Here is an 18,352-nt window from a genome sequence, read left to right as displayed (position 1 = left end):
GTTAGCCCTGGCCAGGCAGTGGGGATGTACCCCCTGGTATGCCTTACTCACCCCTGGCAAGACTCCAAGGTAATGTCCCCACGAGCCTCCTCCATTGCCTGGAGAAGGTTTTCCTGCTCATATGGATTTCTGTCATATACCTTCCAGCGCCATGCCGAGAAAAACACCTCTATAGGGTTGAGGAATGGGGGATAGGGTGGAAGAAACAGATTAGAGAATCAAGGATTGTCAGTGAACCAGCTGCGCACCACAGCAGTGCGGTGGAAACTGACGTTCTCCCAAATAATAACGTAGCATGGCTGCTCTGGCTGCCCTGGCTCCCTCTGCTCTTGTTGAAATAAGTTATCCTGAAGGCCATCGAGGAAAGCCAGCAGATGTGCTGTGTTACGTGGGCCCAGGGTGGAATGGTGGTGGAGGACCCCACAGTGGCTAATAGCGGCACACAATGTGACATAGCCTCCATGCTGACCAGGGACATCCACAATGGCCCGGTGGCCAATAATGTTCTGCCCTCTTCTCCTCCGTTTGGTGAGGTTAAATCCTGCCTCATCAATGAAGATGCACTCATGTGGTGTGTCTCTGGCATCAAGCTCAAATATTTCTACAAAGGATTATGTATATTACGTAGAAATACAGTAAATCGCTAAAAAACATTACTGTAGTAAAAGTAGGCCATCATATAGCCTGCGCTATATACTGCTGAAATACATTACCCCAGAACATTGGATGAAGACTTACGTACTTGAACATATTCCAAGCGCTGGTCTTTGACTTTTTCTGAATTCCTTTCAAAAGGAACACGGTAGGCTTGTTTTGTTCATATTCTGTTGTGTCGAAGGATGCAGTCAATGGTTGAAATGCTAATTTAGTCAATTCCTTGAAATATACCCTCATCTTCAATAATTCTGGTCTGAATGTCTCGCAGATGAATGACTTTGTTGGCTATGACCATTTACAATTGCAGTTTCTTGCTCTTCTGAAAACAGCCGTGGTCTGCCTCCATGAGCTTGTCGTCTCTCAGTTCTGCAAAAATAGAACAAGAACTGTTGGGCTACAGTCATCCATTTGTACAAAATATGAATACAATTCCCAAGGTCATGTGATACAGTACAGTAATATAATGTATTTCCTTACTCAGCTCCACAAAGTATTACAGTACAGTTTGAGTAAAAACTGTAAAATATTGATGGTAGTAGAATATAAAAAAATAGTGACGAGAACAGGTAATTCTGCTATGTACAGTAAGTGATTCTGTAACATCTTTGAAACTTGAGTTAAATAGTGGAAGGTTCTCAGTGTTTCTACTGCCACAATATGCCATGATAATCCATATTATATACACTAGTAACCATGTGACAAAGATTCTTTATATTTGAGAACATAAATATAAAATGTAATGATGATGGCAAGACATTCTGCCCATATTGCTCACACCACCATAGAGACTTTCTCAATGACCTTGTCTTTGGCATTGGTTTAAGAAACTGAGAAGATTTAGGAACACAAAGAAGACTTGAATTTCTACTTAAAGGCCAAAAAGACATGTTTTCAAGGATCATAAGATGACATTACTGGCTAATCACCTGCCAAAGTAGATTTAAGATTCTGTATCCCTTCACTCTCTTTGAAGCCCATTTTTGAATGATTTATAAATATGAAAATACAACAGTCAGGAGGCTTGAGTGCACAGTCAAGCTGTTTCACAGCTGTCCTGTGGAGAAATGCACATTTCCATATTTATAAATCTTCTAAAAGTGTGAAAATGTTCACAAGATCACAGAATATTAAATGCACTGAGGTAGTGGATGGGTTAGGAAAGTATTTTATGTTTCCTTGAAACAGCTTCGTAATATCTCTAAGAAAGCGTACAAAGTAGGACAGGAGCAAAGGAGGCACTGATGAAAACCCAGAGTAATGAGAGACATGGAGAGATTGATTTAGTTAATTTATTAATTTCCTCTACATATAGTATAATGAATTTCTCAGATCCATATTTACAAATTCAGGACTGAATTCTTGAGACAACTGAATTAAAATTCACCATATGTTTGTGAACACATCAAACCTGTCAGTTTATAAAATGAACAGACTAACAATTGTGAATCACTGGAGGACAAGAACGCCTACTTTCCTATTAGGGATATAGGAAATACAAATTTTCTGTCTTCTGTATGCAATCCACAGTGCACCATACAGTATCAGCTCCCATTTTAGACTATACAGATCTGTACTTTTCATTAATAAGTCTTGTTGATTATTGTTCTGTTTTGGGGGTTTACCCAGTACATATAGTGCATGTTAGAGATCCTATGGCATAGATCTTAGAAGCTACGTAAGGCTGTATCCTGTCAGTACTGTAAGGGTAGACCTCTAAGAAAATCTAGGTTGCTGCTTTAAATGTTGTAGTCAACCATTATGTAGTCAGGTAGATCACCCAATCTAAGCATTCACTCTTTTCCACCCTAATAATCAGTATAGATTATATTCTGAGGTCATCACTACTTGGTCATTAAAGATCCTTTTGACACTGTTCTTAAAAGTGTTAACTGTTAACGCTGGTATCCTGGCTTAAGTCCACTCTAGGCTAGTACAATCTGGCCTCTCTAGTGTTCTCCCTTAAAACTGGTGAAGCATTTTCTCCAGTGATATCAAATACAGTTGGAGGATTGGCAAACTCCATGCAATCTATAAAGGCATTTCAAAAGGCTTTAGATAAAATGCAAGCCTGAGCAAACAAATGGTAGATTAATTTTGAGGTAGACAAGAGCAGAGTTTTACATGGAGAAGGGAAAAACATAAAATGAGCTAAAGAAGATTTTTCACAAATTGACACTGGATATTGGATGACTGATAACATTCAGTTGCAAAAAGTCTCAAAATGTGAAAGAGGGTGAACACTCTTTTACAGGACAGTATCATTTAGTAACTGTCAGTTGACTCATCATTGTCATCTTCTAGGCATTGTGGGGAAGCAATAAAAAAGGCACACAAAATGTTAGGAAATACAGCTAAACAGTGTAGAAGCTAAATCAAGGAATGTTACTGTAAAATGCACTAGTAAAACCTCAAGTCCTACACTGACATTTCTTAGGCTAAAATATCTTAAAGTTTTTACTTGTGAACAGAGAAAGCTACGATTGAACCTAAATCAGACATTCATAATCATCGAAGGTTTTAAGAAAAGCGAACCCATATATTTCCTTAAAATCAACAGCGAAACATGAAATAGAGAGAAAGGGAAACCACATGGAAGAACATTTTAAACTGATTTTAGGAGGCAGTTTCTTTCACTCTTAGAGGTGCTGGAGTGCTACTCAACCATATTGTAGAGCCTGACACCCAGGCTTTTAGCATATATAGGCTGGATGAGTTCCTAAGGATCCAATTAGCTGGAATTGTGCCCTCTTGGTTGTAAACTTTTTTCTATCCTAATGTAATCATCAGTTCTGTGAGAATCACAGCACTGACTGCATCTGCAGATGTGATTAAGTAAACTGTCCAAAGAACTGCAGCACTTTAGATTCTGTAGTTCACCGCCACCTGGATCTGTGCCTGTTTGCATGATGATTAAAATGCCAAATGAAATATTTGAGAGCAAAAATGGTATTGTAATAGTAAGTGTCTTGCTCTTAAATTAACATGCTCTTTATATCCAGAATGAGGCACATGTATAGGAGCCTCATTCCCAGGTGACTGGACTGGATAGACTCTTCCTAGCATCTCAAAAACATTAATCGTGTCTGACAGCTGTTGTCTGCTGACAAAGTCTATGCAATCGACCACTAATTATATCCTCTACCATCTACAGAGCAGCAGCCTCTTTTACAACAGCCTTAAAAAAACATGGAAAAGTAAATCTGAAAAAAAAAAATCAAATGTGTTGCAAGAAAAAATCTTTTGAAATAAATGCATTACATGAATAATAATAGTGTGTAATAACAGTATACACACTATAGTGGTCAGTTATTATTCAGTTCTGGTGGTTGAGAATAAATTGTGTCTAAAAACGTTTCTTTAAACATTTGACAACAACAAAAATAACAAAAAAGGCAGCTACAGAGAGAATCATTGTAGTGCAAGCAGATGCATTTGTGTGCTCAGAGATGATAATAGGAGCAAATGTTTTACATTTAAAATTCAGAATTGGATCATTCAACAAAGAAAAGGCTCCCAAAGGCTCTCAATATGTTGTTTAAATTTTCAGCATTTATGTATATTTATTGTTGTCTTGTATTACAGATTTGTAGATGTAGAACCAGCATTTTGTATTTTCTTAGAAAAACTTATTAGGTTATTTATAATAGGTCTACTAGAAAAGCAATAACATTGCATCTATTATTATGTAATATGCTATTTGAACATTAGAGATGCTATTGTAAAAACAGGAGTGTGGGTCAGAACTAGCCATTCCAGTGTCAAAGATGTCACAGTGACTCATCTGTTTAGCAGTTCATTGAAGGATGTGTGATATGTTTACATTTAAACACAAGGATACACACACAGGAAACTCTCCAGTACATGCAATAACATGGCATGACTGAGTCCTTAAGCAGAGTGCCAACAGTTACCAGTTTTAATCAAATTCAGTGGATTTGAAACAGAAGGATTATTTAGTATTCAAAGAGTCCCTGCATAACAAAAGAACTATATCAACCAGATTAAATGCCAAGAATAAGTCATTTTCTTTATGGGGGGCATTTGCTGTTTACACATTCTGCTTGTCAGCACTGTTAATCAATATAATCACAATATGATTAGTGAGAAAAAATATTAAGTTAAGTATGTGGCAGCAATCTGGAGTAGCAGTAAATTCTCCAGATTCATAACTCGAAAGTAGTAAGACTCTGCTTTTGTACCCTTGAGCAAGGCAACACCAAATTGTACAATTTAGAAGAACTAAAGAAATTGACCATTGAGCAGGGCTCTGTAAGCATAGCTAGGTTCAAAACTGGGAGCCAACGGGATGGAATGTTAGATTGCCATCTGTCAGTTCTGAGCATGCAACAGAGACACAACTAGTGCGCATGATCAAAAAGCACCTGTTTTAGAAGTACAAGCAGATCTTTACTTTGGCCTGGCTCATCATAACCCAGCATTAGCAGCAATTAAGGAAGTCATGAGTGGCTGTCAGACAATATTCCTCACCATGTGTTCGGGTTCAATCTGACAAAGCCAGAACACACTCCAGGGCACAGGGGAGACAGGCTGAAATGGATCCAAGACCAAATTGGCTGGGACTGATGTCAAATCATTTGTTCACTGAGAAAAGTTATTTCAAGGTGGCTAAACAAGTGTACGCTGGTGTTGGGCCAAAAGATACATGGACAACAAAATCTCAAAGAGAGTAGAATACAGTAGGAGCAGTGTTATATATGGGGAGGAGGGGAGAAAGGGAGAGCTTGGTGGTGTGCAGGTCACAGCCGCAGGCAAACACTATTTTAATAGCATTACCCGCCATGTCACAATCCCGCTTCACAGATAACATTGTCCCAGTTTCCCCTTCGTGGATGACAATGTAAGATCACATAAAGTGACCACCATTCTGGACTGGTGAAACCTCTTAGTGTCTCTTGAATAGGCTGTCCAGTGCTTTCCCTAGAACTAAAGCCCAATGAACACCTGTACACATGTACAAAGCACATATACTGTATGCTAGGCAATATACGGTACCAGCCCACCCAGTCCTGGACCCAGAGAAGCTGTGCTATGTTGAATGACTTGTCGTGGGTCATTGTGCACCTAGACTTTTGAGTAGTATATGATGCTACTTACGTTTTTTTTATTTTCTGCACAAATATTTTATTTTTAAACTTTTTCCAATTTATGTAAAATTTACAATTTACATCCCCCAAGCCCTTACCATTGTTTGGACAGACAAATAAGTTAAACATATTTCACTTCATCAGTCAATTTATATATAAAAGAGAGAAATGAACATGGTAAAAAGTTAATAGATTTAAATATGAATATACTTAACATTTCCAATATAGTTTAATCATCATCATCATCATCATCATTTAATAGTAATTCTCTAACATCACCAAATAAATTTAAAAATAATATAATACCACAAATGTATATGGACTTTAAAAAATAATAAAATAATTGAGTAAAATTTAAAATTTACATATCTTCTTTTCAATTATACTGATGTTCATTACGATTGGCCTCCATATATTTTTCAAATGTTGTAGGTTGTCCCTTTACATTATGGATAATTTCCAATGTACAATATGACAGAAGCTTATTCCACCACTGTCTTACAGAGAATGGAATATCTGATTTCCAATATTCCTATATACTGTACATCTTAGCTGCAGTCATTGCCAAAAATATTATCTTTTTACCTTCATTTTCAAAATTAGAAAATATATGTATGTCACCCAAAACAGATAAACATGGTTCAATTGATATTCCATTTATCAGTGCTTTTCATAATAATTCAAATATACATTTCCAGGTTTTTTTTTTATTTTTCACATCTCCATAACATATGCATCATATTGTCTTTTTCTTATTTGCAACGTGGGCACTAAGATGATAAATTAGCTTTAAATTGAGTCATTCTCAATGACATATAAGGTATATGATGGAGTACATTAAATTCCAGCAATCTTTCTTTGGTGTTAGTTAATTGTTTTTTGTGAATATCTTCATAATTTTTGCCACTCTTTTACTGAATACTCACATTGCAATACTCCTTTTCCCATTTTACCCTTTTCAGTATAAAACCACATTTTATTTCTGAATTCAGAGCATTAAATAATTTAGAAATATTACATTAGAGGGAGTAAATATCTTGGATTGCTTTTTCAATTGGTTTTGGGGTAATAATAGAAAATCCTTTTTTTAATTTCCCGTGACCAAATCTCTTAAGTGTAAATAATTTAAAAAATGTTCACAGAGTATATTACATTTCATTTTTATTGGCTCAAAGTCTAAAAAAGTGTCAACATAACATAAATCACCTAATTTAATAATACTCTTCTCCTGCCATTTTAATGTAATACCATCGAGAAGAAAATGTGGAACAAACAAGGTATCCTATAAAAGAGTAAATTTAGTCAAACTATTAACTTTGTTAGGTTTAAATTCTTTCCAAATACCTCTCAACTGATCAGCCAAATAAAATAAAATTTGTAAGATTTAAGTTGCCTTTTTCAAATGGAGTTTGCCACATTGAGATTTTTATGCTTACCATCTTTGGGCCCAAATAAATTTAGAAATCAACTTAATAATTAGTGTTAATATTTTTAATGGACAGTTTACTGACAATGCCAGAAAAAATACATACATGTAGGTTAAACAGACATCTTGATTATATTTACTCTGTCTATCATCAACAAAAGCTAGATGAGCCCATCTCTCTATATCCAATTTAATATTATCAATTAATGGTCCATAATTCGTGTAATTTTGGATAATGTTTCAATCCAATGCTACATGAATACCTAGATATTTAAGCCCCTGGGCCTCCATTTAAATTGTTTTTATTAAATAATGTATATATATACTTGCATTTATATTAATTACCTCACACTTATCAAATATGCCTGGAATGATATTTAATATATATATAACATTATATGGAAATATAATAATTACTACAATTTAGTTTGAAGAAAGTTAGGTAAAAGCTGCATTTACCTCAAGCTGCGTTTCTGTCCCCATTTGCCCATGCTCCCCCCTCCCTACCTGCACTGTCACCTACCAGCTACACCGTGTTTTGAGACTGTTTCTTCTCCTTAAACAGACTGAGGGCCCAGCATGTAGTTTCAGGATCTGACTGTGTTACTTCCCCATAAAGCACATAACAGACCAACAGGCAGAATTCTGCCATATGCCACAAATTCTAATTTTCTGCAAAGACAATTTCATCTTAAGCACTGTGATCCACACCCGCATGCTTACAGAGAATATAAAGGATAATTTTGTTTTTCTTCTTTTCTTTCAAGTTTCTTCTGCTCTTTTTCTCCTCCTTTCACCTCTTTCATCTCTTTCTCTCTCTCTTGTTCTGTTGCCTCTCTCCTTTCCCTTCTACTTTTCCTCTTTTGTTTCTCAGTTCTCTCCCTTTTTATCTTTTCTCCCTTGTCTTTTTTCAGGTCCTCTTTTTCTCCTGTTCCCTCCTCTCAGTTTTTCCATCTGTCTCCATAGGTGCCAACTTTTCACTATTGCACACTATTGGATGTGCTCATCATTCACATTAACAAAGCATTTCTCTTGCCTCCTCTCACATTAACTGAAAAATAAAACACCGTTTACTATTAATCCAGGCTGTGTTACTATTAAGAACATGTTAAGTAGAATGTCGTCCTTCTCTCTCTTCTTCCCTATGTAAAGTGTCTTCAGTGTCCAGTGAAAGAGAGTATCCCAAGAATATAGGAAACTGAAAAGCTTTTTTTTTCATTACAAAAATTTTGTGTTTCATTACACAGTCATTGACACTTTATTGTGACGGTCAGATCATTCATGTTTTCGAAACCTTTCTGTTGTGTGACGAAATATGTCAAATTCAATCCCAATAAACAGATACATTTTTCATCTTAATTTTTGTAAAAAGCCACATGAATGGTGATGCCTGTTTATGCTGAAATGTTGAGTCTTTCTTATGTTTTCCTTATATTCTGAAATATATTACTCTCTTAGGTTTGCTCATTGGCAGCAGCAGTCCTTCAGATCAGATGATTAATTGATAAATAATTAAACGATATTAAATGATGAATCAACTGAATCAGAAGTAACAGTCAGATAAGCTGACTACAGAGTACACAAATTAATTGTTATCTAAGATTGTTTATGTGCAATCCTATGATAATTTCCCAAACGTACAAAATAATGAGTTCAACACTACTTACAAAATAATATAATCAAAAATATTAAGTGAGCTTGAGCTCACACAGAACCTACGAAACTGACGATTGAGATGAATAATGTCTGTCTCTCTTCGTGTTGCACACCATTCTACAGTAGAGAGTAAGTCTGCTTTGTTGAGCACAATCTATAGCGAACAGGGTGAGACTGCGATTAAGAAGAGTGTTAGAAGTCCTAATTTTAGGCGACAGGCAAACAATAGCAGGGTAAGGTGGGGAGTGGGCATCGTGTTAAAATTTCTGTGCTTTCCACAGCTGTGTGCACACTGGGGGAAGACAACGCGTGAAGCAATTATGACTCTGCTCCAACTCCTCTTCTGCTGGTGACCTGCGAGCGCCAGGCGTTCAGTGTGGAAGCCGACAAATTGTCACGCAGACAAAAGCAAAACGCAAAAGTGGGTCACTCTTCAGTTGTCCCTCGGCGAAGAAGCTCGGTGGGTGAATATAAATACATCTAAAACTTTGTGTGCGGATGTTTGTTCCAGTTCTTTGGTTCTGTGTGTTGCTATTGGTCCACCAGATAGGAAACGACACGAGGAGGCCCTGCCCCCCGGTCTACGCCGATGAAGAAAATGGAGTGGACGGCCCTGACCGCCGGACGACCCCGCCCGCAGCGATCTCGAGACAGACGTGACATCACTGCGGTGCAGAGCGAGGGGTCAAACAGGGGACAAGCGCGGTGCATAGCCTGCTGGGATTGCACGGAGTTGACGTCAGTCTGTGAGAAGGAGAAAGAGGTTAGGCAGAGAGAAAGGGTGAGTAAGCCCGGTGGGCACACGAGATATCTTGCTCTAGTGCTTTCTGTCTGTCTTTGCAATAATATGAGAAGGATTTCTTGTAGAACCTGGCCATGTAACTGGCCTATGACTCCTCTCTGGTTCGTAGTAATAAGTGATTTCCAAAGCCGAACAAGTATTGCCAGAAATGCATAACACAGCTTGCAGCAAAACAGACCAGACATAAACAGGACGCTGTCTGCATTGAGCAAACATTCAGTGAGACCACAACCTTCTCTTCTAGAAGCATCTCAACAGCAGAGTGACCCCTGGGTCCCCTGTGCACTGGCTCTGACACTCTAGGCTCTTCTCTGTTATTTATTTTTCATTTTATCTTGAGAACAGAACTTCTCATTCTTCCCCTGCTGCCCCGCACGTTCATGTTCAGGCTACTGCTGAATGCTGGACCTGGGCAGGTGTGTGTTTGTGGTGGGGGGAGGCACTGCTTACTCGGGATCCTCAGGAGGCACAGAACTGCTCAGCTCAGGCACTTTAAGATAAAAATCATTTTAGTGTGAAGGGAGGTATGAAAAAATTACACACCATAGACTTCAAAGCTTGTGAGCCAAAAGCAAGGTGCATGAAATAGATAAACATTATACAGCGATTACTACTTTTACTAATGCCGCTAATCCTGAGGCTCTTCTTTACATTTCTGCAATTTACAGGCTAGCTATTATCAGAGATACAATGTTTCATGGAACCAAACCAGTTAGTTGTTTTTGCAGCGGTCTACAAGGTTCGGTTAATAATAATACTAATGCTGGTAGCACAATACTATTAGTACTTTAATCTTGTTTTATTATAAACTGCACTTTGCATGTACTGTCTTCAAGTACAAACAGGTTTGCTCTAACACCAGGCTGATCAGCGAGTCTTTCAGTGTGTGAACAGTGCCGCTCCTCCTGCGCCAGGAGGTAAAGAAACAACAGCAGCAGCCTGGACAGGTGTGCAGGCGCAAGGAGACAGAGCAGCAGCCAGTGCCTTGTAGCAGCTCAGCAAGGGACCCGCTTTATCAATTAAGTCATATTTTGCAAACCTGGGCCACTGAAGCATAACCAGTTATTAATAGGAAACAATAAGCTGTAATTTAATCTACCAGAGCTGGAAGTCTCTAGGGGCGGAGTGTGTGAGTGGGTGTGTGTGCTCCGTCTCTCCTCAACAGCCTCCTCTCTCTCTCTTTCTCCACAGCATGAAGAGACATGCACTGCACAGCTCTCTGGTTGTGTGTCTACGTGCTCTTGATCATCAGCAGTGAAAAATGTCGCCTGTGTCTGTCTGTCCAAGGCTTTAGCTGTCTATCCAATTCAAATTCAAAAAGCTTTATATGCGTGGCCAATTAATTACAGTGCTGGCAAAGCAGATACAATTAATACAATCTGTCTGCCTTTCTAGTCTGCCTTAGACTGCCTAACTACTTCACTGACTGAGGGTCTACCCCTGTATTTGATTCTCTGTCTCAGGTTCTGCATGTTTCTCTTTCCCTCTGATAATCTGTGTTTCTGGGACCAGCTTGGATCCTGCTTGCCTTGGAAAATTAAAGCCATTGCACTCTCAGGGTCTGAGCCTCTGTCTTGTGTGCTTCCTAACTCAGGCAGGTAAACTTTAATCAATCTCTCATAGTACATCTCATCCACTCCTTCTTCTTCCGTCTCTCCCTTTGTCTCCTCACAGCTCCACTGCCACAGATGTCTCCATGTCCAGCTGTATCTCCATGTCCAGCCTGCACAGCTGGACTGGAGTCTGTCCCAAGAGGGGTAGGACTATTCTTCTGGGGATTGAGTGGGATGGGGTAGAGGGGTTATTACATTCTAAATGGCAGCAACTTTGGCATCTCTTGCAAAGAGAAGAGCTGCAGAGATGGGAGTTTCAATGTCCATTTCTCTTGTAAAATCTGTCCTCTTTCTCTCCCTTCATTTACTCACCCCCTTTCTTTCTGTTCTCCTCTAAGCTCCTCTTCCTGCTCTCCCCCTGCGCCATCCATCTCTATTTACAGCCCAGGTGAAACGACGCACATTGGGAATCACTTCAGCAAACAAGAAAAGAAAGAACACAAAGACCAGCATTCCTCCGCCTCCGCCAGGCCGCTCCGTCTCCTCTCACATTCATCTCTCAATGTCACCACAAATGTCGATAGAGCAAGATGGGGACACTGCCGCCTCCCAGTTCACTAAGGAGGAAAGACTTGCAGGGCTCTTCAGCACTTAGCATTCTTTAATTACAAAAAAATATTTCACAAGAATCACAACAGGGAGAATTTATTTTGTGGGGTTCTTCATAAAAGGTAATTGGCATTTTCATTATTTCACCAGGAAATGAACCTTCTAAAGCAGGAGAAAGTACTGGCGTGTACATGTCCTCTATTTTCTGCTGTTTTTGTTATTATTCTTAATTTCCTGCTTTACCTCTTTGTTTTGTTTTCCAGAGCTGAATGGAAACAAAGCCCTACACTGCTTCCCTCCCTCTCTATTGCTCTGCTGTGCTTGCCCACACTGCCTCCTTCTCCCTCTAGTCCCTCAGCAGTAGCCCAGACTATTTCATTCTATTTCTCCTGGTCCCTCAGCTCAAATCTTTAGGCCATGAGGCCTTCCTCCTTTCTCCTACTCCCTCTGTCTCTCAGCTCTAGCCTCTCTACTTTGTTGCCTTTACCAAATCCATATAGTTTATCCATGGGCTCTGTATTCTCTGAATCACCTTGAACAGGCAGGTAATGAGGTCGCCCACTCTGGAATAGTGTGCAATTGGATTTATTTGGCAGCAGAGTGGCAGTGATTATGTTAATGCCTTTTCGTGCAATGGAAATGGGCTGTTAAGGAAAGCTAATTTCTTGCTTTTTCTATTTTATACTCTACGCCCATTACCTACTAATCCAGTTTGCCATCTGCCTGGGAGACGAGGTCAGGTCTGTTTTTATTTGAGCGAATCGCTGATGTGCAGCCAGCGAGGAATCCTCATAATATTTCTGCTCACTCACTCTCTGTCTTTGTCTCTTCCTAATACACCTTTATGCTGAGCTGTCCTCCTGTCCCACAAGTCCCTAAATGTAGTCTGCAGTGAGATTTCCTATACGGATTTGCAGAGATATACTAATGTTTTACAGGAAGATAGTCCAATACAGCCAAAATAAAGAATCAAAATTATCTTGGAACAGCATGCCTCTTGAAAGTGCTTGATCCTTATTAACCTAATGCAATGTTATACTACATTGTTTTTATCATCTCTCCAGTATCTTGATAGCTCTGAAAATGTGTATGTCCTTGGTGTTGAGTTATTGAATTCTCAGTGACATTGTGCAGTGCCAGAGAAGGTGAACCCCTACATTTAGTGCGATGGTGGACAGGTTTCACACACCTGGAAAATCTCAGGCCTCAAGGTTGAGGGACATGCTGATATTTAATCTGCTCTTCAGCAGCTAAAAAACCCCTCTTCAAAATACAAAGGAAACGAAAGAAGGACTTGATGTGAGATATAGAAAACAGGGTAAATAAAAATAAATAAAAAAACACTTTGGATACAACATGAAAATAAGTTGAAAGGCCATTCTTGATTTTCAGAAGAGTTCTTCTTGTTTGTCCCTTAAAACCACAATGAATTTGTGTTTGTTTTCAACTACACAGTGCATTCACTGAACTAACGCCCTTACCCAAGATTCACAGATTCTCTGAAAGTTAACCCCACAGTCTGTGGCCCCCACCTTACTATCAGCTCTGGCTAGGCTGAGTTGGAGGTGGACCACTACTGAATAATGGGAATAAACAGACGACCACAACCTCTCTATCCAGGAGGGAGAAACACTTGTTACTGGGAATTCTGTTGGAGGAGGGACAAACTTCCACACATACTTGAAAAGTTGAGATAAGATGGGTTTTGACAGGGTTATAATTGAAGAAGAATACATCTACTCTTGCCAGGTCAGACAACAAGTAGGACATGGTGGTCCAGACATTGTTGGGCTCTGTCTCCAATGTGGACCTTGGCATTATCCAACTGAGACTGGGATTCTATAAAGGTTAGAAAAGTGTGAACTAAACCCTGTAAAGAGGGGATGTGTTTGATGTTGGTGAGGGTTTGCTAAGTTTCCTAAGCAGCGTTATCAGCAGAAACCATATCAATCCCTTGCCTAGCTCACTGTTGGAGATGCCTAAGATGTGTGTGTTTTGTCTTTATTGTTCTTGTATTGGGTTGAGCTAAAAATAAAAAAAATCCATAAATCATAGGTCATGTTTGAATAAAATAGGATAATTTCAGCAATTTTCGAAAATCACTGGACCTACTTATTTATTATCTGAGTTCCAGCAGATGGCAGCAAGGAGTTCACCACTTGCTTTGCTCTATCATTGATTATTTAATTCTGAAGTTCCATGCCTTGGGTATTATGTTTACAGCACGATACGTCTGCACTGTGCCTGCACAGAATAGCATTACCTAGGCAACAGGCTGCAAATGTTTAGTATTGCATGAATAGGAAACAAGAAGATGGTAAATCTGATTGAATTTTGTAAAATTTGGTCAATGTCTGTAACTACATGTTGATTAACAGGTATAGCTGTTAATTAATATTTGAGCACTCAAAAAAGATTATCAATGTTGCTTTTTATTCTAGGGCATGGAATGCATGCATTACATATACTGATGAGACGCCAATGCAATGAGCCAAGCTAATTAAGCTAATCAGTGCATCCAACTTGAAGGTGCTAAAAACAGAAAATAACTGATTGCCCTAATTAAAAAGGAAAACAAAACTGGCATCTGCTTTGTAGAGATAGGAAGACTATAGTATTAATGTGCTATGGCAGCACAATGCCCCTTCTCTTCATAGTAACTTTGGTGGAGTACAAAGCAGGTGAGTCTGTATGTAACACCAGTATCCAGTGTGATTTTCAGCAGAATTCTGAAAAGATAGAAGCTCTAGTGATAAATTGGTTTCAATCAGCGTGCTAAAGTGAGTTCACGCACCTTTCGGGATGGGTTTCATTATCTAATTGCTGGCAGAGGAAATTGCATCTTGGGGGCATTTGAACAAAAGGAGATTGCAAACTTGCAAAGGAGGAGTCTGTCTGCATGAAGAAGCCAGTCTGCACAATACAAGTGCCCACTGCAATGCACAGCTTTGCTCACCTGCAGGAACCTACACTGTACTTCCAGCCTGGGCTTTAAGTGCTAATTTAATCATCTTCTCTTCTGCAATGGAAGAAAAAACATGAATTGGTTTAAGCGATGGGGATGATTCTATTATGGGCCCAAACTAATTTGTTGATGACCTTGGAAAAACTCCAAGACATGACTGATCACTTGATTGATGTACGTGGTCCTTTGCCTCCTGCATTAACAAATATAATTGGAGAATATGCCCCATAAATACAATCAAAGAGTGTTTCCTATATATATATCTAAATTGCATTTTAATAATTCTAATAACAGTCTAGTGCTTTGTGGATGTCTTTAGATGATGAAGTGTCCTTACTTTAAACCATTGCAAGAACGTTTTGGGAACAAACTGGGTTTTTAAAAAATGCAGTTCCCTGTAGGGCTACTGAGACTGTTTACTACAAGCTGAGGGTGAAGTTATGTGCAAATTGGGACAATATCAGGTGAAAAGCTTTACAATCAGGCAGGATCACATTCAATTGTTTTTTTAGTGTAAGTAGGACAGTGTATAGCTAATAGTTACAGAGGGTGATGAGCTTCAGAGTTATACAAATGTCTTGTTCTCTCTTTCTACAAAGTCGTCTGTTGTCTGTCTTGTCCACAGACATTTATCCTTATGGGGGCTTCTTGTTCATTCTAACTCTGTTTTTAATTCCTACTTCAAAAACAGAAAACAGACCTGAAACAAATATTGGAATTCTTAGATTTTAAAAAGATGGCATATAGTCATTTCCATTCTGGGAACATCTCCCATATTGTCTGTTACTATCCCTGCAGAGATGTTTACTCAAATTCTGTCAACACATTGATTGTAATGTCCACAAGGAGACATATACACAGGCACAATTACTTACAGAGAAATTCAAGGCAGGAGCAAATCACCCAAAATCTCATTTGATCCACATTTGTGGATGTTTTACAAACAAGGGACTTCTTGGCCTGATAAAGTAGGGAAATGTAGTAATGAAGAAAATTCAGATCTGCAGTCCTAGCACAGAAGCACAGGAGACAGCCTGGATCACCAATCCTGGCTGGGGCTTGGTTATATTTGTTGTCAGTCAAAGGAAACATGTCATGTGTCAGAGGTAGTCTGATGGTTGTTCCCTATACTGTATGTGTGATAGACCACTATTAAGTCCTGTAGAGGAAAGCTTACGTTGCTGTAGAGCTTGTGCTCATTTCATACCCACAGCAGAGCTGTGTCATTGACACAGAATCTCTGATTGAATCACAGAATCTCAGCTGTGTTGACCCATTGTATCAGACAAAAGCCCACCTACCCCTTGTCACAGCATGCAGGCTCCTCTCCCTTTCCTCCCCATATAATGTGTTGGCTCACAATTTCCCAGCTGGATATGCATTTTGTAAGGGCTCAGTCATGACACAGTAATAATAAAGCCATTTAGGGGCGGAGCGGTGGCTCTGTGGCTAAGGATCTGCGCCTGTGACTGGAAGGTTGCCAGTTCAAACCCCGTGGCCGGCAGAGGAATCCTACTCCGTTGGGCCCCTGAGCAAGGCCCTTAACCCCAACTGCTCCAGGGATGCCGTACAATGGCAGACCCTGTGCTCTGACCCCAAGCTTCTCTCCCTGTCTCTGTGTCTCCCTGGAGAAAAATCTGGGGTATGCGAAAAGACGCATTCCTAATGCAAGAACTTGTAGGGCTAATAAAGAAACATTATTATTATACATAGAGACATACCACTTAGCATAAAACAGAGCCAACACAAACACGGACAGATTGGGTAATGCTCAGCCTCAAGCATCGTTCAGAAAGCCTGATGCAAGCGCTCATGGAGAAATCTGTCTTGAGTCTTTTTCTTTTGGAAGTGAACACTTTAACAAGGTGTGTCTCTGGACCTCATGTGTGTATCTGTAATACATTCTGACTCCATCACAGCCAGCAGAGCCATAGCAATCGTGCTCAGACACAAACGATGAATGCCTCCAATTACACAGAGCCTGCTTATATTTACAGCTGTAAGATTGGGCAGTAGCACAGCGCAGTTCATTAGTTTTCAAGGACTTTTAAAGAGCAATGATTTACACCGGATCTCCGTTTATTGCTAGAGCACCAACAAATGTATGGCAGAAAAGCCACAGGCAGCACACCTATTGTTGTCTTAAATCAGAGCTGTTTTAAAGGCTCTTTTATTGATGTTTTCCCATTTTGTGCAGAGTTAAGGATACACTGTTCAGTTCAGTAGTCTGACAGAACAAGCTTTCCCACACTAATACTCAACAAGTGTTTGTGAAACTCTGTGACAAGTAATAATTAAACTTATTGGCAGATTCTAAAGGAAAGCTTCAAAGTTCAATGTCCAGCAGTGAAGTACTGATTATTCCTGTAGAGATGGCCTCATAAAATAGAAGATTTGCAATTAGATAGATTCTTCATTGTCCACTACAGTGGAAATTGGTCTTTTCCAAAGTACAAATAACACAAGCAAAACATAAAAGTCACATAAAATCACAAAAAGTACATTAAATTACAAAATTAAAAATTTGATAGAATAACAAAAAAATGTTTAATTTGAGGATCATTCTGAGAAGAGTGTGGTTTTGAATAAACAGGTTGCTTAACTTAGGTTGCATCAATTTCCCTACGGGATTAATAAAGTCTTATCTATCTTAATTCTTCTCAAATTTGTTGATTTGTTGATATTGGGTGACATGGCAGAGGACAGGAGAGGAAGAAACCTGGACAGAAAGACAGAGGGACACGTGGAGAGGAGCATGAAGCCCTGAGATATCTGACGGACAGTGAAGGTGTGTGAGTAAGGTGCGGAGGGAGGGGCAGGTGGAAAAAATGTGAAGCAGAGAGAATGAGGTGTCCGTACAGCAGCAGAGCTGGAGGAGCAGAGAGACCGTGAATAATTAAAGAAAGCAGGTGTCTCTTTTCAAGCAAGACTTCAAAGAGAGGAGCAGCTGTTTGAAGTTCGTCATCTCAATACCTGGGTGGACCAGATTTGCAGAATAACACATCACTATGACCTGCAACCCCCTCCCAAATGAAAAGAAAGAAAATGAAAAGAAGAATTGTAACCAAATCACCAAATCACTAAGCTGATTAAAGTGTCCGCATAAGCTCCCTTCGCCAAAAACACCAGATATATCCCACACAGCTTAGACTCAGTGGAGTAACAATGTCCTTTTCTTCACAGAGGCAAAGGGTTCCCATGCAACACCATCAGCTCAGCTCCCCTTTCATTATCCACTTATTCAGAACAGCGCAAATAGAATGAGGATCACTCTTTGATTTGGGAATAAAAAGACAAGTGAAATTAAACAACAGAAAACAAACATAAAATATACAACGCACATTCCTCAGGTTGAAACAAGGGTGTCCACTGTGTGTGGGTTTAAACATTCCTGGAGTGAGAGAGTGAGAATGTACAGGGACCCTTTGGAATTATACTATGGCAGATGCCTCTGCAATACTGGGAAAAAAGTCTTCCTTAATAGATTGATGGATAGGACCTGGAGAGAGAGGCATTGTGGGCGAGCTCTTAGGGCTGATCGACTTGGAGAGATGGAGTGAGGCAGTGTGGGTAGCAGTT

At 39.4% G+C, this 18,352-nt stretch overlaps 1 pseudogene; it reads right to left on the bottom strand.

Moving 5' to 3' along the window:
- Positions 1-218: 218 nt before the first annotated feature.
- On the bottom strand, positions 219-11,630 carry LOC148676749 (uncharacterized; annotated as a pseudogene).
- Positions 11,631-18,352: the final 6,722 nt, after the last annotated feature.

Source organism: Lepisosteus platostomus, chromosome 2 (genome assembly GCF_059453375.1).
Source record: "Lepisosteus platostomus isolate fLepPlt1 chromosome 2, fLepPlt1.hap1, whole genome shotgun sequence".
Taxonomy (NCBI): domain Eukaryota; kingdom Metazoa; phylum Chordata; class Actinopteri; order Semionotiformes; family Lepisosteidae; genus Lepisosteus; species Lepisosteus platostomus.
The sequence above is the reverse complement of the archived record's forward strand: the minus strand, read 5'-3'. Positions and strand labels throughout refer to the sequence as shown.